This window comes from Ovis aries, chromosome 7 (assembly GCF_016772045.2).
Source record: "Ovis aries strain OAR_USU_Benz2616 breed Rambouillet chromosome 7, ARS-UI_Ramb_v3.0, whole genome shotgun sequence".
In the NCBI taxonomy this organism is placed as follows: Eukaryota; Metazoa; Chordata; class Mammalia; order Artiodactyla; family Bovidae; genus Ovis; species Ovis aries.
The window spans coordinates 18,388,000-18,414,610 of NC_056060.1; the positions used below are offsets into that span (position 1 = coordinate 18,388,000).

At 41.3% G+C, this 26,611-nt stretch overlaps 1 protein-coding gene across 4 annotated transcripts in view; it reads left to right on the forward strand.

The window, feature by feature from the left end:
* Window positions 1-26,611, forward strand: part of THSD4 (thrombospondin type 1 domain containing 4) — a 694,305-nt gene that overhangs the window by 458,835 nt on the left and 208,859 nt on the right. The gene's annotated exons all lie outside the window — the stretch shown is intronic.

Sequence of the window (26,611 nt, forward strand, 5' to 3'; positions counted from 1 at the left end):
TAGCTCATGTTTGCTGGATACATTTCTGAGCATCATAGGTGCCTGTAGGAGCCAGTTTTTGACACGGGCAGAGATTGGAAAGGATGATCATATGGGCTGGAGAGGGAAGCTCTTGGGTGTAGCCACCCTCACCTGCAAAGAAGCCTGCAACAAATTTAGCTCATTCACTCCTTTTACTTCTTGTTCTGATGAAAAGTCTTGGAGACTGAGGGCTGAGTTATGAAAAGACAACCTTTTTCCTGAATCCGTCTTCCCTTTGAAAAGCCAAGTACAAACTCTATCTCCTAGAAATGCCACGGGGCCACTTCACAGCTCTGCCTTTTGTTAGCATTGTGGGGACAGAGAGAGCTCTGAAAGCCTCGCGTAATGACTTTCCCTTTTCTAAGAGGAGTGGAAGGGAGCTGCTCCCAAATTCAGGCTGCAGGGCAAGCTGTGGTTGCAGCAGGCTCGTTACTCCATTCAAAGCAGACATATGGGGCAGAGGCGTGTGGCCACAGGTCATTTGTCCTAGGCTTTTAGCCTATTAGTTACCCGTGTCCTCTGCAGATATTTTCTGGGCCTGTTGGGTGGGGGCTGTGGGTAGGAGGTAGGGGTCTTGAATGGGAGCTGGAGGAACTGAATTGGGTTAGTGATGCTGGAGGCTGAAAGCAGACAGACCATTGCCCTCTAGTTGCAGTTGAAGTTCGCAACTTCCCTGTTGATTTTTCAGTGTGGAGAGTAAATGACAAATGGGCTGGCCTGACTCAGCCTGGAGCACTTAAGCATGTGAGGGGAGAGCTCATATGGAAAATATTTCTATCACCGCTGCATGCGCATATGGTCTGGGGAGACCCCCGTACGGAGCAAATCACAGCGCTCCAGCAGCCCCTCAGTGGCGTGCCAATTACTCTTATTAACAGCGAGGCGAACTGCAGGCTCCAGTTACCTGCACACAGCTGGCTCCCGGGGACTCTGCAACTCGTGTGCTTCGAGCCTTGTGTCACATTCGGAGAGGGCAGTGGCTCTGTTTCACTTTACAATCAGCACAGCAGATGAAAAATGAAAGGGGATTACACGGGCTCATCCAAATCTTGACTCTGTTCAGACGGTGCTCAGCGTGCGGGAGAGGAAGGCAGGAGTTCTGTCTTTTGAGTTAAAGTGTGTGTGCTTAATAGTCAGAAAAACCAATCAGAGGTGACGAATGCCTGCTGTCTGTTCCTTTGTTCTAGCCTGCTATGCTAAATAAAGACCCTCCATGCCTTTTCCTCTTTTCATTCTAGTTTTCCTTTCTTCCTTCCTTCCTCCCTTCTTCCTTCCTTCCTTGTATGCTGCTGCAAAATCTTCGCTCCAAAACTACTGTGCTCCTAGAAAACTGTACAGTTAGGATTCCTTTCCCCTTGTTGGAAATGAAACGATGAGGAAGGAACAGAAGTATGAAATGCCCCTCCCCTCCTTAAACAGAATGTCATTTATACAGAGCTTTGGAGAATGTGACATTTCTTTATTAAGAGCCGCTTGTTTCATGGCCATGTTACTTACAAAAGGCACCTGTAAACATGTGGCCCCATCCCCGTGTCACCCAGGTTTTCATTTTCTCGGCCAGCCAGTTTTCTTGCAGGTTTTGACTATCTTTCCTTTGGGTGTTCATAAAAACACATGAGGAAAAGGAAGGAAGGGGAAGACAGTGCTACACGCCTCGTGGTACTTGGCTGGCTGTGTTCTCAGTGCGGATGGGCACAAACTCTGGGCAGCAGCTCAGACTGTTTCCTAGGGGGTGAGGTCCTGCCAGATCACCAGGGGCTGGCAGGTGGTGGGAGGAGATGGTGTGGTTCAGAGCAAACCTTATTCAGTGTCCTGTTGCTGGCACTGTTGGCACTGGTATGAGGTCACTACATGTTTGGAGAACAAACACGAGAAACACTGTTCCTTCTTTAATTTTCTGGTTGCAGGAGCGTTAAACTAAGAACGCTGAGGTCCCTGGAACGCCTTTGCCCTTGTCACGACAGGGCAGCATTGGTGCACAGCTTGTACAGACTGTGTACATCTCCTGAAAGAGTGTAAAGGACTGTGAGTCACGCTGGACTCTAGCTGCATTTGTCAGTGTGGGAAACATGCTAGGACCCCAGTTTCTTTGCAGCATGCCACAGAATGGTGAGTGGGGATGTGCCTGTGCATTCCCTGAACTTGGACTTACCTTCTCATAGAAGGCCAATGTTGTTCAGTCGCTCAGTCGTGTCCAGCTCTTTGTAACCCTATGGACTGCAGCATGCCAGGCTCCCCTGTCCTTAGAAGTGAGTCAAAAATATATTTATTGTAACAAATTCAAAAAAGACTTTAAAGATGGTTCACATGAAAAAAAAAAAACCAATCTTTTAAAAATAAATAAATATCTCAGCTGCTAACAGTTATGGGTCGTGCCTTTTAAAAGAACAGATTTTATGGTATGTGAATACTATCTCAATTTTTAAAATTAAAAATAAATAATAAATATCTCTTTGACTCAGCTTTCCCATTTCTAATACTTTATCATATAGATTTACTCTGGATTTGCCCTCTAAGCCACCTTCCATCATGTGGCTGTTACAACAGCCTAAATGCCCCTCAATAGGGAACTAATGAGCCTGAAGTCCAGCGTGACTCACAGTCCTTTACATTCTCAGGGGGATGCACACAGCCCATACAAGCGGACACCAATGCTGTTCTATTGTGAAAGGACAAAGGCATTCTAGGGACCTCCGTGTTCTTAGTTTGATGCTCCTGCAACCAGAAAAGGAAAGACAGAACAGTCTTTCTCTGTGTTTGTTCTCCAACCCATGCACGGACCCCAGACTGGGTTGTTCTGTCCTTAGCTAACAGCCACCAAGATGTTCAGAAAGAATGGGGTACCTCTTACAGGCACTGATAGGAAATGACTCCCAGGATATGCAAGAAAAGAATGACGTATAAAATGCTACCCTGTGTTTAACATGTGTTAATATCTTTGTCCTTCCTCTCTCTGGGAGGATATATGAGAAAATGGGGGGGAATATAGCATGGCTGGGGAAGGAGAGCTGGTGAAACTTACAATTTATTAGACACTTTTAGTTCCTTTTGAATTGTGTGTAGTAAGCATGTCTTATCTAGTTAAAGAATAATATTAAAATATATGATGTAATAATAAATCACTTGGTAATAAATAAAGCATGTGATATAACAGATAACATCCTCAGCAATCGTTCATAGCCCATGCTAAGGTGAAGTGTACATGAGCTAATAGGCGTAACACTGAAGTCCGTTCAGCTAAATGATTCCTTTAGGGCTAAAAGGATGCTTTAGCTGGCTAGTTCATTCATTTAACACCTGCTTATAACCGTCCGTTTTCTCATTCTTTAAATTCTTTTGAATTGGATGATAACTGCTTTACAGTGTTGTGTTGGTTTCTGCTGTACAACTACATGAATCAGCTACAAGTATACCTATATCCCCTCCCTCTTGATTCTCCCTCCCAACCCCTCTCCACCCCACTAGGTTGTCGCAGAGCCCCGAGTTGAGCTCCCTGTGTTATCCAACAGCTTCCCACTGGCCGTCTGTTTTACATATGGTAATACATAGAGTCCAGTGCTACTCTCTCAGTTCATCCCACACTCTCCTTCTCTGGCTCTCTCTCTATACCTGCATCTCTATTCCTGCCCTGCAGGGCGGTTCATCAGTACCGCTTTCCTAGATTCCATATATATACTTTAATACACACAATATTTGTTTTTCTCTTTCTGACTTATCTCATTCCTTGTAACAGGCTCATGGTTCATCCACCTCAGTTCAACTGACTCAAATTTGTTCCTTTTTATGGCTGAGTAATATTCCATGGTATACTTGTATCTTAACTTGATCCATTCATCTCTTGATGCACATCTAGGTTGCTTCCATGTGCTAGCTACTGTAAATAGTGTTGCAGTGAACACCTGGGAATGTGTATTTTTCTCAGTCATGGTTTTCTCAGGGTATTTGCCCAGTAGTGGTATTGCTGAGTCATATGGTAGTTTTATTCCTAGTTTCCTGAGGACTCTCCATAGTGTTCTCCATAGTGGCTGTATCAATTTGCATTCCCATCAACAGTGCAAAAGGATTCTCTTTCCTCCACAACCTCTCCAGCATTTATTATTTGCAGTTTTTTTTTTAAGTTTTCCTTTTATTTTTGGCTGTACGGGGTCTTCATTGCTTTGTGTGGGCTGTCTCTAGTTGCAGAGAGCAGGGCTACTCTCTAGTTTTATTGCATGGGCTTCTCATTGTGGTGGCTTCTCCTGTTGCAGAGTGTGGGCTATAGGCACATGGGCTCAATAATTGCAGCTCACAGGCTCTAGAGCCCAGTTGTTTTGGCACATGGGCTTAGTTACTCTACAGCATGTGGGATCTTCCTGCACAAGGGGTCGAACTGGTGTCCCCCGCATTGCAAGACAGATCTTAACCACTGGACAACTAGGGAAGCCCTGTTTGTAGATTTTTTGATGTTGGTTCCATTCTGACCTGCGTGAGGTGATATCTCATTGTAGTTTTGATTTGCATTCCTCTAATAATGAGTGATGACACATTAGCTATGTTAAGGGGTGATTGAAAGGATTACCACCCACCAGCAGACTCACAGATATGGAGGACAAACTAGTGGTTACAAGTGGTTACTAGCGGCAAGATAGCAATGTCGGATTAAGCGGTACAAACTACTATATAAAAAATAAATAAGCTCTATGGGTATATAGGGATAGCACAAGGAATACAGGCAATAACTATAAATGGAGTGTAACCTTTAAAAATCATAAATCTCTGTGTTTATACCTGAAATTTATATAATATATAAATATAACATTTATGTAATATTGTAAATCAACTATTTCATTTTTTTAAAGATTTTAAAAATGTGATAGTATGTGCAGAGCTCGCAGCTTGATATGCCAGGCACAGAGTGAACAGCACTTACTGGCCATCACTACAATTTCTATTGCAAATGCTACCAGGGTGTGCCACCTCAGTGCCGGAAAAAGGAAGACAAAAACATAAGGTCTTTGTCTTGATGAGCTTATACTTTAAAAGGGGGACAGGGTATAAACAGTTAATGGTTATACAATAAGAAACTCTTTAATTTGCGAGTGCAAAGGCAAAGAAACAATGAAATCTGCCTAAGAAAGTGAAGAAAGACTCCAGAAACAATGTCAGTTTGAAAAACTCAAAGGGTTGTGCATTGAGGCTCTTCAGGACAACCCCCCAGTTCACTGATTCACAGTGATTCTTTAACTCAGCGTATAGTTGCATATACAGCTATGAGTTATCACAGTGCCAGGACACACAGCAAAGTCAACAAAGGAAAAGGTACATGGGGTGAAGCTGGGGAGAAAGCAGGAGAAAGCTTCCAAGGATCTTCTCCCAGTGGAGTCACACAGGCCCCACTTCATCCCCCCAGGAATGTGTTGTGACAACACTTGTGAAATACTGCCAACCAAGGAAGTTCGCAGAGACTCAGCACCTTGGGTTTTTGTTGGGGGCTGGCCACACAGGCACTCTCTGCCTGCCATGTACCAACATTACACACTCCCACAGGGAAACCTCTCTTCAGCATAAACCATCTTGTTCACCTAGTATATGCAAGTGAGCCATTCCTCCCAGTTCTGGGAATAGTGAGCTCTGTTCCAAAATCTAAGTTCCCGGATGCTAGCCAGTGGCCAACCTCCTAAGCAGATGTTTCTAAAGAACAGTCAGGTCTGCTATGTTAACTCCTCTGCATGGATAGGTAGGCATCTTAAGGGGAAAAACAGGGAAGGAGGATGTTCTTGGCAGAGGGAAAACATCTGTAGATTCACAGAAATATGAATTTAGCATATTCTGGAAACAGTTCAGATTACAGAATGTGAGGAATGTGTCAGGAGATTTGTCAGTCACCTGGATTCCAAGGGTTGGAGTTTTCTGTGCCTTTGGAAGTTCCAGAAATTCTGTAAAAAAGAACTGGAATATAATTGCTTATAATATGTATGTGTTAGTTTCCACTATGCATTGAAGTGAATCAGTTACATGTATGCATACATTCCCTCTCTCTTGGTCATCTGTCCCTACAGTCTTAAGATTATATTTTCATGACACATCATCTTGGTTACCATTGTATAACATTGTCTTGGTCATAGGTTATCGAAATTATTTCCCAAGGATTAAAATAAATGACACAGTAAAGATAGCAGGGACTGCCTTTCTGAAAAGGTCACCATCATTATTAATACCTGAAGTATTATTTGTGGCAAATAGGAATGAAGGATCAATGTAATACCCTGAGTGACTGATTCTTTGTGCATAATTCTCAGTGGCTCCACCTTTTTCTCTTTCTTATGAAAAAAATGAAAAATGAACTATGTGGAACTGATTTGATAGTGCAAGACCTGAGTTTGAGCCTTAGGTCTACCATGTCTAGCCATATGACTTTTGGCAGGTTTTTTTAATTGGAGGTTAATTGCTCTATAATGTTGTGTTGGTTTCTGCCAAACAACAATATGCATCAGCCCAAAGCATATATATGTATATATACATATATATCCCCTCCTTCTTGAGCCTCCTACTCTAGGTCATCACAGAGCACCAGGCTGAGCTCCTTTGTTATACAGCAACTTCCCGCCTAGTGATCTATTTCACACATGGTGATATATATATATATTTCAACGCTACTCTCTGAATTCGTCCCACCCACTGCTTCCTCTGCTGTATCCACAGTCCCTTCTCTATGTCTGCATCTCTGTTCCTGCCCTGCAAATAGGTTCATCAGTACCATTTTTCTAGATTCCAGATATATATTTTTTCCTTTCATTATGAAAATTTATTGTTGTAAAAACAAATTCAAGCAACAAAGAAATGCAAAGAATGAAAAGTTAAAGGTTCCTCTTTACTTTCACTCACTTCCCAATTTCTCTTCCCTCCCCTAATGAAAACATCAATAACAATTTGGCATCTGTCCTTCAAGAACCATTCCTACACATTTAGAAGCATAAGAATGTGTACATATGCCTAAGACGTGCAAATAATGACTTTTGCTTCTTTTCTAAGACATGGTGCCTCTTATTTCTGCCTTTTGTCTAATGCAATTGCTAAAATTGCCAGTATACAGTGTCGAATTAGCACAATGAAAATGAACATTCTTGTCCTCTTCTGGACTTAAATGGGAAAGCTTGTAATATTTCATCACTAAGTGTGATGCCTGCCAGATATATTAAGTAGATAAATTTTATCTAGTTTTAATTTCCCTTCTATGTTTTTATAGAAAATGGCTGTTGAATTTTATCTAACTCTGTTTACCTTCATAAAATGATATGATAAAATCTTTTCATCTACTTAGGGAATTATGTTAATAGATTTCTTAATGTTGGATTCTCTTTGCATTCTTAGAACTTAACTTTCTTAATCATAGTGATTTATTCATTGTTTGCTAATGGATTTTATTTGTGAATATTTTATTTTGAAATTTGTCTTTTTTTAAAAAATGAGTACTGTTGGTTCATGGGTCTCTTTTATTGGGCTAGACTGGGTTTTACTAGTTTTGTAAAGTACATTCAAAAGTTTCTTATAATTTAGGGTGCTTTGAAATATTTTAAATAACAGAGGAGTTAGCCTTTTCTTAAAGCTCTGTTGAACTCAGTCATATTCAGTTCAGTTCAGTTCAGTCGCTCAGTCATGTCCAACTCTTTGTGACCCCATGAATCACAGCATGACAAGCCTCCCTGTCCATCACCAACTCCTGGAGTTCACTCAGACTCACATCCATTGAGTCGGTGATGCCATCCAGCCATCTCATCCTCTGTCGTCCCCTTCTCCTGCTGCCCCCAATCCCTCCCAGCATCAGAGTCTTTTCCAATGAGTCAACTCTTCGCATGAGGTGGCCAAAGTATTGGAGTTTCAGCTTTAGCATCATTCCTTCCAAAGAACACCCAGGACCCATCTCCTTGCAGTCCAAGGGACTCTCAAAAGTCTTCTCCAACACCACTGTTCAAAAGCATCAATTCTTCGGCGCTCAGCATTCTTTGTAGTCCAACTCTCACATCCGTACATGACCACTGGAAAAACCATAGCTTTGACTACATGGACCTTTGTTTTCAAAGTAATGTCTCTGCTTTTGAATATGCTATCTTGAAAAGCTGGTCATAACTTTTCTTCCAAGGAGTAAGCGTCTTTTAATTTCATGGCTGCAATCACCATCTGCAGTGATTTTGGAGCCCAAAAAATAAAGTCAGCCACTGTTTCCCCATCTATTTCCACGGAGTGGTGGGACTGGATGCCATGATCTTCGTTTTCTGAATGTTGAGCTTTAAGCCAACTTTTTCACTCTCCTCTTTCACTTTCATCAAGAGGCTTTTAGTTCCTCTTCACTTTCTGCCATAAGGACTAGATCTGATAGATAGAGTGCCTGATGAACTATGGACTGAGGTTCATGACATTGTACAGGAGACAGGGTCAAGACCATCCCCATGGAAAAGAAATGCAAAAAAGCAAAATGGCTGTCTGGGGAGGCCTTACAAATAGCTGTGAAAAGAAGAGAAGCGAAAAGCAAAGGAGAAAAGGGAAGATATAAGCATCTGAATGCAGAGTTCCAAAGAATAGCAAGAAGAGATAAGAAAGCCTTCCTTAGCGATCAATGCAAAGAAATAGAGGAAAATAACAGAATGGGAAAGACTAAAGATCACTTCAAGAAAATTAGAGATACCAAGAGAACATTTCATGCAAAGATGCGCTTGATAAAGGACAGAAATGGTATGGACCTAACAGAAGTGGAAGATATTAAGAAGAGGTGGCAAGAATACACAGAAGAACTGTACAAAAAGATCTTCATGACCAAGATAATCATGATGGTGTGATCACTCACCTAGAGCCAGACATCCTGGAATGTGAAGTCAAGTGGGCCTTAGAAAGCATCACTACAAACAAAGCTAGTGGAGCTGATGGAATTCCAGTTGAGCTATTTCAAATCCTGAAAGATGATGCTGTGAAAGTGCTGCACTCAATATGTCAGCAAATTTGGAAAACTCAGCAGTGGCCACAAGACTGGAAAAGGTCAGTTTTCATTCCAATCCCAAAGAAAGGCAATGCCAAAGAATGCTCAAACTGCCGCACAATTGCATTCATCTCACATGCTAGTAAGATAATGCTCAAAATTCTCCAAGCTAGGCTTCAGCAATATGTGAACCGTGAACTTCCAGATGTTCAAGCTGGATTTAGAAAAGGCAGAGGAACCAGAGATCAAATTGCCAACATCTGCTGGATCATCGAAAAAGCAAGAGAGTTCCAGGAAAACATCTATTTCTGTTTTATCGACTATGCCAAAGCCTTTGACTGTGTGGATCACAATAAACTGTGGAAAATTCTGAAAGAGATGGGAATACCAGACCACCTGACCTGCCTCTTGAGAAACCTATATGCAGGTCAGGAAACAACAGTTAGAACTGGACATGGAACAGCAGCCTGGTTCCAAATAGGAGAAGGAGTGTGTCAAGGCTGTATATTGTCACCCTGCTTATTTAACTTGTATGCAGAGTACATCATGAGAAATGCTGGGCTGGAGGCAGCACAAGTTGGAATCAAGATTGCCGGGAGAAGTATCAATAACCTCAGATGTACAGATGAAACTCAGTCATATAACCAGCTCTTTTATGGAGTGGTAGCCTTTGATTACCTTTTTCCTTCTTTTTGTTTCTAAAATATGCATAATATTTAGTATATTACAATATATATTATAATGTATAAGCAAGTCATAAAGCAAAATAATAAAACAAAATCTAAGACCCCACCACCCAACTAAAGAAATAAAACATTTTCAACACTCTATGTTGCTCCCAGGTACAGCCTCCTCACTTCTCTCCCTCAGAGAGAAACATCATTCTGATATTTATGATTGTAATTTCTTTGCTTTTTTAGAAATAATACATACATATGTATGTATCTCTAATGAATATATTGTTTGATTTTGTTTGATTTTGAGTTACAAAGACACACTATCTTAATTTTTTTTAGTTCAAATTGATTTTTTGTCAACAGGAGCATGCATGTATCTATGGTTCATTCATTTTCACTGCTACATAGTATCCTTCTATGTGAATATACCATATTTTTTCCTGTTGATAGATCTGGAGTATGAACATTTTGGAACATATCTTCACATATATGTGCAAGGATTCCTTTTGGGTGTACACCTAGGAGTTGAGTTCCTGGGTCTTAGAATATGTGTTTCTTTAACTCGACAATATGATGTCAAATTGATTTCTTTTTAAAATTTTATTTATCTTATTTTTGGCCGTGCTGGGTCTTTATTGCTACACAGGCTCGTCACTAGTTGCCGTGAGCTGGGGCTACTCTCTAGTTCTCATTGAAGTGGCTCCTCTTGTTGCAGAGCATGGCTCTGGGGTGCCAGGACTTCTGTAGCTGCAGCTCCCAGGCTCCAGAGCGCAGGCTCAATAGCTATGGCGCACTGGCTTAGCTGCTCCATGGCATGTCGGGTCTTCCCGGATCAGGGATCGAACCCTTGTCTCCTGCATTGGCAGGCAGACTCTTACCACTGAGCCACCGGGGAAGCCCTGACAAATTGATTTCTAAAAGGTTGTATCACTTTTCACTTCCACTAGCAGTGCTTAAGAGTTCTCAGTTATCTATCTCCTTCTCAATGGTTGGCATTATCAGACAGGCTAATTCTTGCTGATACAGTAGGTATAAAATGTTACTCAGTTCAGTCTCTCAGTCGTGTCCGACTCTTTGCGACCCCATGAATCGCAGCACGCCAGGCCTCCCTGTCCATCACCAACTCCCGGAGTTCACTCAGACTGACGTCCATCGAGTCGGTGATGCCATCCAGCCATCTCATCCTCTGTCATCCCCTTCTCCTCCTACCCCCAGTCCCTCCCAGCATCAGAGTCTTTTCCAATGAGTCAGCTCTTTGCATGAGGTGGCCAAAGTACGTTAACTGACACTTCTCTGATCACTAACTCTTGCAATATAGAATAATTTTTACATGTATTCCAGTTATTCATGCTTTCTCTTCCATGAACCGCCTGCTCATGACTATTTTCTGATTTTAAATTTGGTTTCTTTTTTTCATCACTGATTTAAGTGTTCTTTATGTATTTTCAGTATGAATCCTTTGCTTGTTCTTCCATAAACTGTTTTCTCCAGTTTGTGCCTTGCATTTAAATGTTTCTAGTCTTTTGATAAACAGAAGTCTTCAGTTTTAGTGTATTTGAATTTATCAGTTTTATTTTGTTGCGTTACATCTTTGTCATGTTTAAGAAATTATTAGTCCCAAGTTTATGGAGATATCATCCCAAATTCTCTTCTAAAATTATTGAAGTTTTGCATTTCACATTTATGTCTTTAATACTTGCAATTGATTCATCTGCTTAATGTGAATAAGGGATCTAATTTCATTTTTTTCCCATATTGGTAATAAATTGTTGCAAGACCATTTATTGAAGTCTCTCTTATTCTTACTTTGTAGTGTGTCTTAGCTATTCTTAGATATTCTTTATGAAATTTGAAGATAAATCTTCAATTTTCCTTGAAAAATCCTTTAGAAAATTTTAGCAGAACAGTTTTGAATCTGTGGATCAATATAAGAGCACTAACATCATCCCAATATTGAGTCCTTATATCCATGAACATACTCTAAGCCTTACATTTACTTAGGTCTTCTTTGAATTTTTTCAATAAGGTGTTATAACTTTACATAAATGTCTTGCACACTTTTAATTTTAGATTTATTCCTAGCTACCTTATTATAGTTTTGTTATTGCAAATTATTTATTTTAAAATTATTTTTTATTTTTGCTAATGCCTAGAAATGCAAATGATCTTCTACTAAAGCAACTTGCTAAACTCTCTTATTAATTTAAATCAATTATCTGTAAGAACATCTGTGATTTCTAAGTACATAATCATGTCATCTCTGAATGACTTTGAATAAGGACCACTGGGGTTTTTTTCCCTTTTTCAATTCTTTTACATTTTATTTCTATTCATTTTTATTGCGCTTACTAGAACCTCCAATATTATGTTGAATAGAGCTCATGTTATTTTGTTCCTTAGTTAATGGGAATGCTTCTAACATTTTGCAATTTAAAATGAAGCTTGTTGAAAGTGTTTGGTTGTATCAGGTTGATAAATTCTCTTCTATTTGTTAAGGGATTCTTATTTTGATCATGAGTAAGTATTGAATTTTACCTGAGACATTGCCTCTGTCTCTTGAAATGATCATGTGGTTTTCCTTCTTTAATCTGTCTATTGCAGAAATAGACATTATAATGTTAAGCCATCCTTGCATTCCAGGAATAAATCCTACTTAGTTATGATATATTTTGATTTTTATTAAATTAATTCTACATGTGACTGTTTTGTCCAGAGGGTTTTTAAGAATCTGTATTCATGAGTGAACTCGTAACTCTTCTTTCTTTCTTTCTGGTTTGTTTTAAGGCTATACTAGCCTCATAAATTCACTTCAGAAGTATTTCCTTTTTCCTGGAAATGTTTTAATAAAATTATTATAAGCTATTTATAGAAAGTCACATGAAAAAATGGGCTTGGCTTGGTGTGGTGGTTTCTTTTGTTTTTTCCTGAGGGGAAATTGTAAACCACTGATTCAATGTGTTGAAAGGTTATAGGAAAATTAAAGCTTCCTGTTTTTTCTTGGATAATGTTTGAAAGTTATGTATGTCTAGGCATTTGTCCATTTCATTTATCTTTTCTACCTTTTTAACATAAATATGTTCATTATATCCTCTAATTATCTTCTCAGATGTTGCAAATGTCCTTAGTTTTTCCTTGCATTGTTCCTTTACGACTTCTATTTTATTGACCATTCTCAGGAGAAGTCTGTCAAATTTATCAATCTTTATGAAAAATCAACTTTTGGCTTTGTTGAGCCTCGGTACTTGAGCTTTGTTTTCTATTTGATTAATTCTGCTCTTCTTTTTACTTTTACCTTCTTTGAATTTATTCATTTGATTTTTTGCCTTTGAATAATTTCTTTAACTCCTTAAATTTATGGTTATCTCATTAATTTTCAGCCTTTAATCTGTTCTAATGTAAGCATTAAAGATGGTTTTCTTTCCTTGAAATATCACTTTTGTTTCATCCTTAACTTTTGATATATAGTATTTTTATTATTTATTTAAAGTGATTTTTAAAACTGTCATTATGATATTTTTTGGCCCATACATTATATCATATTTTCAAAAGTATTGGGCTTCCCTGGTGGCTCAGAAGGTAAAAAATCTGTCTTCAGTGTAGGAGACCTGGGTTCAATCCCTAGGTCGGGAAGATCCCCTAGAGAAGGGAATGGCTACTCACTCCAGTATTTGTCTGGAGAATTTCATGGACAGAGGAGCCTGGCAGGCTACAGTCCATGGGGTTGCAAAGAGTCGGACACAACGGAACCCACTTTTCAAAAGTATGGCCCAAGTTCATTTCTAACTTGATTACCTTATGGTCAGACACAACCGAGCGACTGAACTGAACTAAACTGATGGTCAGAGAATGGGGTATCTGTAGTGCTTTTTCTTTTAAATTAGCTGAAACTTCCTTTATGGCCTTGTATATGGACAGACTTTGTCAACATTTTGAGTGTGCTTGAGAAGAATGTTCATTCTTGATATTAATAACTGGGTATGGGACTTTTTACGTAGGTATTCAATCAAGATTGTAGATAGAATTTTTCACGTCTGTGTCTTTGCTAATGTTTGTCTGTTTTGTCTATCAGTGTTTGAGAGAGACATGTTGAAATCTCCCACCAGCTGCTCTGCTGGCCGATGGAGGAGATGAGGCATGACTGATCTCGCTGTTTTTCGAGCAGTTCTGTCCTTGATATTAATGACCACTCTTGCTAAATAGCCTCTCCTGTTCATTGTACCTGTGGTTTCTGTGTTTAGAATTTTTTCCATCCCTATAGTCGTCGGTTTTAGTAGTTTTTTCTGCTGTGATTTTTTTTGCCAACATAAACTTTTTAATATTCAGAAATTCCTCAAAAATGTTTTATCTGTTGATTGTATCCTTCTTTTATAGTTGTTTTTACAACATATGTATATTTTCTGCTATATGAATGATATTTGTAGGAGAAAAGAGAAAAACAAGTAATTTTGCTCAGTCTACCGTCTTGACCTTTGTCAGATACATTTTTATCCTTTCTTCTTTCCTTGCTTTTCCTTTTTCTCCAAGCATGTGTTTATAGGACAAAGACTTTTTCTAGACCTCTGTTTCCTCATCTGCAAAATGGGGATAATAGTAATATTCATCTCAAGGCCATATAAGGAACATTAATAAGATAATGGCAATGTAAGTGCTTTGCAAACTGTAAAGATCTATACAAATAGGAATATGATCTTTAACACCTTTGTTTAACTTTCCTTTTGTATAGCTAATGTAAAGCAGCTCAGCTACTTTAGAGAAAAGTGATTAATCATGGTTGGCATATCATGAGAGACACAGACAAAATTTTAGTAGCCACTTTTTGAGAAAATTACTTGCCGAGAAATGTTGGGTACCTTAATAGAAAGTCACACATTTTATAAATGGAAATATTTATTTAGTCTAAACGCTAATGCCATGGTGGTGTCTCATTCCCCTATTTTTTTGAACTGTATTGTTGGCATGCATACTCAAATTAGTTATTTCTCCTTTAAAAAATAATTTTTAACTTATTTGCTGATTCAGCATATTACATAAATTTATTTACTTTAGCTTAGAGAATTAATTTGAACTGACAGAAAGAATGCTAAATTTTCAACCCAGGCATATTTAAAAGACAGAATGAGTAATTGATGTAAAAGGCCAAGTGATTTGTATTAGAACATACTGAAATCTGCCTATCTACACTTTTTTTCACATTCCTACATTGCACCAGTGCAAAAATAAGCAATTCTCAATTAAATCCCACAGTTCTGTATTGAGTGCTAGTTTGTGTATGAGGTTTGTGCTAAGTGTTCTGGGATTCCTTAGGAGATAAGAACCACCACCCCCCACCCCCATCCACTGTCCTCTAAAGGTGAGCAAGTGGGTTAGTTAAAGGAAACATTAAAGTACTCTAATAAACATATGACACCCTATGGTGAGGATCAGGGACAGTCTTATGGAAAAAATAGTATTTGAGATGTGATTGAAGAATGCTTAGGCCATTCCAAGCCTCAGAAACAGTATGAATAAAGAAAGGTATTAAATTGAAAACTATAAAGGCATATTTAGACAATGGCAAATAATTTTTTTTTTCCCTTGACCAGAACATTAAGTACATGCATGGAGTGGGAGATAATGCATGCAAGACAGCTTGGGGACATATTATACACAATACAATTCCAGCCTTAGAGAAAGGATTGAAGCTTTGTTTGTGGTCAAATATTCCAATTTTTGTAAATGTTCCATGGAAGCTTGTAAAGATAGACTTTACATTTCTGTTAAAAATATAAATGTAAATGTGTGCATTCTTCCATGCAATAATTATATCATTCCTTTCCTCTGTGTGGCTATGTTCTTTTATTTCTTAAGTTCTGCTAGAAATAACTGAAACTAAATAATTCATTAAATATGTTCCAACTTTTAAATTCTCTGAATCTAGAGGTGACCAATAAACTGCAAATGCACACTGGGAAGCCCTGAATAGTGTTCCTGTCTTTAGTAGAATGAGGAAGACCCATGGGCTTTGAGGCACACGAGCCTGAGCTTGAATCTCCAGTCCTGCACATCCTTAATTAGGCAAGGTCGGTGACTTCCCTAAGCATCATTGTTCTCATCTTTAAAATGGGGAAGGACTTACCTGGTAGTCTTGTGGTTAAAAATTGACCTGCCAGTACAGGGCACCCAGGTTTGATCCCTGGTCTAGGGAGATTCCACATGCTGCAGGGCAGCTAAGCCCGCATGCCACAACTACTGAGCTCGCACACCTACTGCCTATGCTACGCAACAAGAGAAGCCACTGTAATGAGAATCCTGCACACCGCAGCTAGAGAGTAGCCCCAGCTAGCTGCAAGTAAAGAAAGCCTGGGCACAGCAGTGAAGACCCAGTGCAGCCAAAAATAAATTAATAAATATTAAAAAAGAAAGTAAAAAAATAAAATGTAACATTTCAAAAAAATAAAATGGGGAGGGTCATGTCAACATTATAGAGTTTTAGTAAAGATTTTTAAACGTTAGTTGCAGCACGCAGGATCTTTGTTGCGTCCGGCAGGATCTTTCATTGTGTTGCATCGATTCTCTCGTTGCGCCATGCGATCTCGGTAGTTGCGGTGCACAGGCCTAGTTGCTCCATGGCGTGTGGGATCTTTATTCGCCAGGAACTGAACCCTCGTCTTCTACTTCGAGAGGCAGATTCTTAACGACTGGTCCACCAGGGAAGTCCCTAGTGAAGATTAAGGAGGCAATTTCCATGACGTGTTTGGTACCCAGTAGAGGCATGATGGATGACAGTTATCCTGGTTATAGAGTCTAATGGAAAAAGATTCTTCGGTAAAGCTTCAAGGAGATGTTTATCAAATTAAAGCAGAATATAAAGTGAGAGAAAGAGGATATAGATTGGCAGGGAGCATCTAAGGGAACAAAAAAGAAAAGATCCTAGAGAGGGGAAGTTTATGGTCAAGACACCACAATGTGGCTCCAAGTTTCTCAACCAGATGTAACGGAGGCAAAGGCTCTGACTGGGAGAGAAAAGAGAAGAAAACATCCAGGATACTTTAAAATGGGAGGGTCAGAATGGCCCACTACAAGAGGAGAAAGAGCAAAACGAGGATTCTTAAAGCTAGAACAAGTCAACCACACCTTCCTCGTGGGTGAAGAAAGGGACTAGGAGGTCACTGTGGTTTTTCTGGCAAAAGGGTGGATAACAAACACTCTGTCTTCTCTAGAGCCAAAAAGTGATGTTAAACACCAAATTCCAATCTCTTGAATCATTATTTGAGAAGGAACCTTAAGATAATCTAGTCTAACCCATTAATTTTGAAAAGGAGGAAAGTGAATCTTTTAAGAGGTTATGTGGCTTGCCTAAGACCACACAGTTGCTCAACCCAGAGCTGGAGGGCGAGTGGTCTAGAAGCAACAAAATCACCACGGGCCTAGTTGTAGCATTTGAAACCTTTGGGTGAGTAAAAGCTTAGGGGTAATTTCAAAGAAAGCAGTTGTGGCTTTAAATCTTTTTGGCAACAGCAGTTAAACCAGATGCATTAAATGTGTTCAATGCTATTTGTAAGAGACCTCAGCTGTATACAGTTTGTTCCCCAAGTATGCTGACCCATAGAACGGTTAGATTTGTGCATCAGCCTTCTGAGTCTGTAGGAAGGTGGCCAGGAGGGAGGGGAAAAGGTGGAACCTAGGCTTCCACTGCACTCAACAATACATTCTTTTTTTTTCCCCTTTGATACATTTTTAATGTATTTATTTTTAATTGGAGAATAATTGCTTTATAGTATTGTATTGGTTTCTGCCATACAGCAACATGAATCAGACATACATATTCATATGTCCCCTCCCTCTTGAACCTCCCTCCTACCTCCCACCTCATCCCAAACCTCTAGATTGTCACAGAATACTGGGTTGAGCTCCCTGTGTCGTACAGTGAATGTCCACTGGCCATTTTACATATAATAACGTACAGGTTTCCATGCTCCTCTCTTAATTCATCCAACCTTCTCCTTCTCCCACTGCATCCACAAGTCTGGTCTGTATGTCTGTATCTCCATTGCTGCCCTGCAAGTAGGGTCATCAGTACCATCTTTCTAGATTCCATGTGTATGCATTAATAGATGAAATTTGTTTTTCCTTTTTCTGACTTACTCGTATAATAGGATCTAAGTTCATCCACCTCTTAGAGTTGACTTAAAGGCATTTCTTTTTATGGCTGAGTAATATTCCATTGTATACATGTACCACAGCGTCTTTATCCATTCATCTGTCAATGGGCATCTAGAGCCACACATTCTCTTTGGAAGGCCTGCTATGTGCCAGGCACTGTTCTAAGTGGTTGGCGTACGTCCGTGAGTCAACCAGATAAAGGTGCTGACCTCACAGTCTAGTTTTCCTGCTCTGAAAAGCAGAGCCTGGATGTGGTGCAGTGTCTGTTTCATTACACCTTCCCCTTCCTGCCCATCCCCAGTTTCACCACTTCTGTGACACCCTAGCACACCGTCTCTGGCCTAGAGTGCCCTCTGCTTTGGCGCATAACATAACATCAAGCCTTGGATCTGGTTTGATTTCTGTTGCTCTCTTACTAGTGTCCCCTGTGAACATCTGATCTCGGGGTGAACCTGTAAGCACTGGAGACTGGGAAACCATCTCTACATCCTGTATCATCCTGCAGTACACAGCGCCGGATCTCAGTTGCATGCAGGTGGCATACATGGATAGAGCCTTCATGTAAGACAGACTGAAGCAGAGTAGCTGTGTCACAACCCTTTGGAGATAAAAGGTCAGGAGAGTCTGGCTGGAGGACTCACTTGCAATACTACTCCAGGAATCTTCCCTATGAGCCTCAGGTGGTGAAGACCCACTTAGTGCCCTAGAGGCAGTTCCTTTGGAACCATATCCTCTAAATGCTCTGGAAAACCCATTCAAAGGGAATTGAAATTCCAAATACCACTGAAAACATCTTAGAACTATGAGTAAGCACTATGGGATTGTCGGATGAAGGGAGCCCTCTAATCATGAAGCAGTTTAAGATTAACAGAATTCTGAGTCAAGACTTGAAGTCAGATATACACATAATGGTTAAGCCAAATAACAATCATTTTGGCTCTTATTCCTGAGAAACAAAGCACACTGAAATAGAAAGACAATAAAAAGTTTTTATAAAGGGCCACTTATTTTTATTGGGTTCAAATAACCTAAGTACTTACACGGCCTCTGATTTCCATGTTTCATAGCATGTCTGTCAGTAACCTCAGTAGAGATGGCTTTGTCTGGCCTCAAAGAAGGTTGTTATCCAACCAGGGCTCCCTTCTTCCCAGCCGCTGTTTCCATCTCCCATAAATGTATCCAACTGATGAGTAAAGACTTAAGCCCATGTGGCAATGTGTATCGAGGTCCCAGCCATGCATGAGCCCCCAGGGCTGCAGTTTCACTTGCAAATCTAAGGCAGCCCTGACTTGTTAGTGAGGGGATGTGTTGGAAGTGATGGGAGAGATCTTATCACTCTAGTTTCTGCTCCAGGGACTCTCTTGCAAATTTAATTGCAAACAAACATTGAATTTGAAGAGGGAACAGCAGGCAGATGTTCCTGGGATGTGAATGAGCCTCTGAGACCACAGGATATAAATTACAGGGCTACAGTAACAAGAGGAAAAATATCATCCTGGAATTTCTTGACAAGGGAAGAAAAGCAAAGGCGTCATCAAGGTTTAGATGTTCTAAGCCAGCTTCCGAGGTGCTCAGGACACAAGTGTGCCAATGGCAGATGGAAGTCACTCTTTCTGGCCACATAAGGGACTCCGTCCTCTGCTTTCCCGAGGGCACTAGAATGGAAGCAAAGCAAAGACCCAAAAAGGCTCCTCAAGCACATTTGGCCCGGTGCCCCTTGATTTTTAGTTATGGGAAATCTGAGGTCCAGGAAGAGGAATACGTTTATAAGGTCACAGCTAGTACTTAAAGAAAAATAACGAGTAAGCCATTTCATTTGGTTTTGCTTTAGAAAAAATTTTTTTTGCTGAAATTTAATAGTGGATTCAAGTACCCTTCAGGCATGGTTATTCTGAAGCAGTGCACAGTTTGAATCTTGTGTGTGTTTTCTCTTTATAAGAATTTAATCAAATAAAAATGCATACTAGTTTTGATGTAGCCATGGGTAAAAATACCCACTTTCTGGGTAAAAATACCCACTTTCTGAGTGTTGAGAAGTTCATGGTCAAATGTGTCCATGCATTTCTTTAACTCAGGGTCAGCCAATAGATCCCAACACCAGTGTTGTGGGAGCGTCTATTTGTGCTCAGGTGCTCAGACCAGCATAAAGGGATTATTGGCCCATTTTTAGATGAAGGGAGATACTGACTGTAACTTGTTAAAGGCTGTAGTATGCGTCTCACTTCCTTAGCCACACTGGGCGATAGCATCACTCCCTGAGTTTCTCTGGTATAGACCCTCATCTCTCAGACCCTTTTGCTACATAATCCCCCATCCCTTCCTACACTGTAACCAGATTTTGTGGGTTATAATTGACTCACTGTGCCCATAGAGAGCCCCGTCATTTCTTCTCTTGTCTATGATCTGTCCTCTTAGCTCTTAGGAGCTTCCCTGGTGGCTCAGATGGTAAAGAATCTGACTGCCATGCAGGAGAACCAGGTTCGATCCCCCAGTCAGGAAGATGCCCTGGAGAAGGGAATGGCGACCCACCAGTATACTTGCCTGGAGCGTCCCATGGACAGAGGAACCTGGTGGGCTACAGTCCATGGGGTCGCAAAGAGCTGGACGCGACTGAGAGGTTAACACTTTTACTTTCTGTTTTTCTTAGCTCTCGGGCCTCCCTCCCCCCTCCCAATGCCATTCCCACTTCTTCGGTTATCACACGGTCAGACAGGATGCAGACCCTGGCTCTTCTCTCTTCAGGGCCACCTCCTATCTTCTGACCCCACAGCCTTTTACAGAACAGACTAGGATGGTCTGAATAACAGTTCAGCCAAGAGCACTGTGATTTTTCTTTCTCCCTAAAAAGTGAAACTCATGGAGGTATGGAATATTTTATGTCAAGGAACCTTAGAACCAGAGGGGACCAATAGATCGGCTTCCCCGGTGGCTCAGTGGTAAAGAATCCATCCGCAATGCAGGAGACGCAGATTCGATGCCTGGGTCGGGTAGATGCCCTGGAAAAGGAAATGGTTACCCGCTCCAGTATCCTTGCCTGGAGAATTCCATAAGGAGAAGAGCCTAGTGGGCCACAGTCCATGGGGTGGCAAAGAGTTGGACTTAGTGACTAAACAACAACACACCTCTTGTTAGAGATTAGCATCTGCAGGCCAGGTAAAGTAACGGCTTCACTGCACTTCACTTCACACAGCAATGCTAAGTGTTAGTTCTATCAAGGCGACCCTTCACCCAGAGCAGTGAGCAGGTTGCCATGGCAGTGACCGTGTGAAACTGCCCTTGGCTGTGCTGGACGTCCTTCTGAGAGGCAACATGTGATAATCATCATTGTGTTTAGTGCATTTCCCCAGATCTCAGAACATCAAGGTCTTGGTTTGGGTTCGCCCAGACACAGACGCTGAGCCAAAGATCCCAGTGTACGTGGTTCATTTTACAGGTGGTCACAGGATACCCCAGTAGGGAGAAGGGAAGGATGGTGTGGAGGAAAGCACTCAGTACATGTGTGTTGTCGAATTGGTGATCATATGAGCTCCTGGGGCTCCATCTGGATGGGGATCTCTGAGAGTCAGTGTAGCACATACCTCAGAATTATTCAGCAGAGGAGCAAGGAAGCTGGTGTATGTGCCCACCAACTCACAAGAGGAAGCTGTATCAGCTCTCAGAAGGAGGAGTGTCAGCACACCTGATCTCTGTGTATGTTTGACTTACAAACACTGATTTTGAGGACGCGTCATCCTTGCATCTCAGTCTTGGCAATTTGGAAGCTCAGAACCAATTTATAGCCCACCCAGGATCAGGGGCCTTCTCGTGAGACTTTCCAGTGCTCCAGTGGTTAAGAATCCACGCTTGCACTACAGAGGGTACAATTCAATCCATGATCAGGGAACTGAGCTCCTATATACTGCCATATGGTGATGCAGGCAAAAGAGCAAAAAAAAAAAAAAAAAAAAGGACCCTTTTCTTAACATGGAAAATAGACATATAAATGAAAGTTAAGTACTAGCAGAAGCGCCCTCCAGACTTTAATAGCTGTGATCTTACCTCTTTTTTTTTTAGTCTAATATTTAAAACATTTCCTCCCATGCATGACTTTTTGCTGAATATTTTTTCTACTTGTCTGCATGATATACAGCAATTTTCCTTTAATAAGTATGTGTTACTCCTAAATGGAGAGAAAATGGAAAGATATTTCCTCTCATAAGAATGTTTTTAACCATGATATCCCCTTAAATATCTTGGTTTTCTAAAAATACATGTTTTGCTAAAAGCATCCAAGGCAAAATGTGGCCTGCTGGTCAGATATCCAAGGTTTGGGTTGTTTTCCTTGCTGGTCAGAAGCCCTGAAGAAATGAAGATTCTGCTTTCTGATATTCATGGATGTGAGTCACAGGCCCATGCTAATCTTTCTTTGACATTTGGTTTCATGTTTCAAGGAAAATATTAAGCCAGGCATCACAGCTGAGAGAGATGGAGGGGAAGGAAGGAAGGAGAAGAGGGAGAGTGGGGACAGAGGAAGGAGGGTTACAAATCTTGACGCCACTCTTGTTTCTTTCTTTTGTTCAAGAGTCAAGAATGTGTATTGAGCATTTCTCAAAAGTTATTTATTTATAACTCTTTTTCTCCTAAAAAGTGTTGAAAACAACCATGAAAATTTTAGTGAACATAACATACAAGATAACAAGGAAGGAAGGAAAATGAAGCAAAGGGAAAACCTAGGATAGGAAAAATAAGACAGGGAAAAGACTAGCGTCTAAAATCCCTGCCATTAGGTTCTGCTGAGTATGGGCCAGCTTTACTCTGAGCTTCCTAACAGCCAAATCGAAATAGGAAACAATCAAATATGTGACTCATAGGTCAGTGGGTAGAGGGGTGGAAGAGACTAATTCATTTATTAATAGGATGGGACACTGAGCTAAGTATTTTGGAGAACATATAAAAGGAGATAAAGAGACATTAGCCTTTGGAGTCAAAGAGTCAGTGCCACTGCTTATGAAGACAAGTAGTAACACTAGCTCCCATCAGCTGAGCACTTTTTGTTTCGGCTGCACTGAGCCTTCACTGCTGTGCGCGGGCTTTCTCTGCTTTCGGGACAAGGGGGCTACTCTCCAGTTGCAGTGCCCAGGCTTCCCATCGTGGTGGCGTCTCTTGTTGCCGAGCACTGGCTCTATGGCGCACCGGCTTCAGTAGTTGTGATGCATGGGCTTAGTTGCCCCACAGCCTGGGAAATCTTCCTGGAGCGGGGATTGAACCTGTGTCCCTTGCACTGGCAGGCAGATTCTTATCCACTGAGTCACCAGAAAAGTCCTGAGCACGTCTTATATGCCAAGCGCAGTCTCAGCCAATGTATTTGTGGCACAAGAAAACCTTGCATCAGGTACAGCTACTTATATTTGTAAAAGTAGAGTTAATGGTTTACAAAAGGCTTTCCCATTTGTATTTACTCAGTTACTCAAAACAGCCCTGTGAGATATTAGCCAGGAAGACATTGTTTTTCCATGAGGAAGGCAGGACTGTACAGCTAATAGTTGGTGGACCTAGAATACAGATCCAGATTTCTCTGACAGACTGTTTCCACTACCTTGTGGTCTAAGAGGGCAGAACTCTGATGATGGAAATAGGATATTTGGCTCCAGGATCTTAAGCAGAGTTGGTGCAAAGTGTCTCCTCCCAGGGCCTCCGTGAAAGGGTTGCTGGGTGTTGGGAAAGTCCCTTTTCTTCTGGGAGTTGCAGTGACTTCAACTGGAAAATTAGAAGGTTGACAACCATCTTGGCAGATTCATTCCAGCTGCAACAGCCTATGGCTCCGGGCGGTTTCCCAGACTACACTCCGGGGTGTTTCTAGTCGTTTTCGCGTTAGCAGTTGCTCTGCGGTATAGCTTGGCTGCACCTCTCTGAGCCATTTAACCTTCGCCATTGTCCCAGCCTGCAAAGGGGCCGGGCTGGGCTTGCAGGCTGCATGTTAAAGGCTGAGAGAAGCCAGAACTCCCTTTAAGCCTGAGGTGTCCTACGGGGTGTTTCCATAGCATCATCAAGACAGGCTTTGTTGTTGCTGACTGATGATTCATCTTCCATGCATCTTCTGGGAAGATCTAAGGTGGAAAGTGCCTGAAGTTGAAACCCAGACCTGGTGAAGAACTCACTTTTTCCCCCCTTTCATTTTTAAGCCTCTTCTGAGCCCAAAGATCCCATGTACATGTCTTTGATTCTTACAAGTTAGCTATGTCTCCATGGAGGGCCTCCCTGGGAGAGTAGGATGTTGTGTGTTAGTTTCCTGCGCCCACAGAAATAAACCCTGTCCTAAGCTGTAGGCTCCAGGTTTGTTCCTGGCATCCCTTTGCCTCAGAGTCTCTGTATTGAATAAAACAGAAATGTTTAGCAAATCCCAAGAAATTCCTTGTTTAATGGAAAAAAGAGATCCCTGAGTTTATATTTCAAAATGTGATTTCCATGTTCCCACTGCATTAAGGCAAGTTCCCCTTACCAAATCCCCAGATGTCTGGTATGCTTTTCTAAAAATGCCTGTATTTAGCATCTAGAATTAATTTTGGGCACCTGTTGTAGGCAGTTCTCCTCTGAGCCCTGTAGAAGATAGAGTCCCCGAGGGTGACTCAAACCCCATCCTATAATTTAGTTATAGAGGTTATGTTAGAATCCATAGGATATGTCAGCTCTAGCCTGCAGGCCTACTTTCTCCTCTACATGTTGATCTTTTTGAAAAAAAATTTTTTTAATTAATTAATTTATTTGTTTTGGGCCATTCTGAGTGTTTGTTGTTGTGCCTGGGCTTTCTCTGGCTGCAGCGGGTAGGGGTTCCTCTCTAGTTGCAATGCACGGGCGTCTCATTGTGGTGGCTTCTCTTGTTGCGGAGCACAGGCTCCAGAGCATGAGGACTCAGTAGCTGCAGCTCGCAGGCTCCATGGTGCAGGCTGAGTAGTTGTGGCATGGGCTTAGTTGTTCTGCAGCACATGGGATCTTCCTGGACCAGATATGGAACCCGTGTCTCCTGCAGTTGGCAGGCAGATTCTTGACCACTGCTCCACCAAGGAAGTCCTACATGTTGCTTCTTATGCTGTGCAATATACAGCATCTTGGTGTGGCCGTCTCTCTTCCTTCCAGACGATGAGAGGGTCAGCTCTGGAGTTGGCCACAGATAGCTCCTCTCACTTGCTAACCTGCCATCTAGCAACTGCCTTGGAAATGTCTCTATACGTTGTATTTTCTTCTTCCAGCCTCTTTGAAGAGTGGGTTTTTTTTTTTTCATTTGCTTCTTGTTTCTGCCAAACCTGAACTGCCCCCTTCCTAAAATGCTTGCCCCTTTTCCTAAAAATAATTTGTTTATATTGTTGAAAGAGAAAGAAAGAGACAGTGTGCAGAGAGAAATTTAGAAAAACATAGTAAAGAAATAAATCCCACCACAGCAAATTTACTGCTGTTAATATTTTGGACTTACGAAAATATGTTTGCCTGTGGTTATTTATCCTCAACCCTTGCCAAATTATGTGACTTTCTAGTTGGAGGATAAAAATGCAAAAAGACAAAAACACCAAAAAATGAGGGTAATAACTACATTATATAGTGAGCAGTTTTTGTCTATCATTAAATCATCTTCAAAACCTTGTTTGTTAATAGCTGTACAACATTCAGTTGTATGGATGAAGCTGCCATTTTAACCATTTCCTTTGTGCTGGACTTGCAGGTGGTTTCCACTCTTTTATTTCCAACCCACCTTGAAGGTGGTAGTTGTAGCTTGGTAGCCACTTCCAGAGCCTATGGCTCTTGTCTGACCCTGGGCTAGGTCTGGAGATAAAGTAGGAAAACCACCGGCTTGCCCCCAGGGAAAGGGGTAGCGAGCTCTGTTGCTGGGCCATGTATGTGATACACATGCTGTGTATCATGTCTACTACTGTGAAATCTCATATTAGGAGCCCTCTTCTTGCAGCGCAGCAGAGTCTGAAGGGGCTTACTGAGTCATCTAATGCAACAGTGTTCACTATAATCTTAGAGTTATATATATATATATATATATATATATATATATACATAAACACATAGTTCATTCTTTTCTAAGTCTGAAAAGTGGTTTTAGGGGTGGGGATGGGGAGAAAGCTCCCCAAGAGAAGCTGAGTCTGAGCTACTTCTGGAAGGACAAAGTGACAAAGAGGAAGCAGGGAAGATTGGCAGTGGGGGGAGTAAGAGGTCATTCCAGGAAAAGCAAAAAATGCCCAGAAAGGGAGCTGGCAGGGTTGGGTATGTGCCAGGACTTTGTTCCAACGTGAGTTTAGGATGCCTGTGTGAGCATGACAGGGGCTGCCCCTGGAGAGTCTGCAGGGGACGTGTGCTGAGATGTCTCTAATGCCTCACCAGGGGGACATTTCAGCCAAAATCTTGGTGAACCACTAAGGGTTACAGATAGAGTTCTGAGCTCAGCAGACATGCAGGATGTCTGGGAAAGTCACCGCAGCACCTGTATGGGGGACAGGAGATGTGGGGGTTTCTGGGGAGGGGCAGTGAGTGAGGACCCCGAACCTCTGGGGCACAGGAATTGTGATTTTCTTTACCACTACCTGGCGCATGATAAGTGCTCCGTATTTGTTACATCTGAAAGAACTTGTTACAAGATTCCAGGAGGAATGCTGAGGGTGGTGGCCACTGGGAAGACATTTAGAAAGGAGCATGGGTGAGATTTACTGACTTTGAAGCCAAGGACCCCCAAAAGACCTTATTTTTCATTCCTGAACAAAAACTAGAATGTGGCTTTTGAAAAGGCATTTGACTTCAGGAACCCATAGGCCAATGGAATGTTTCTAGAGCTTTTGAAACCCTA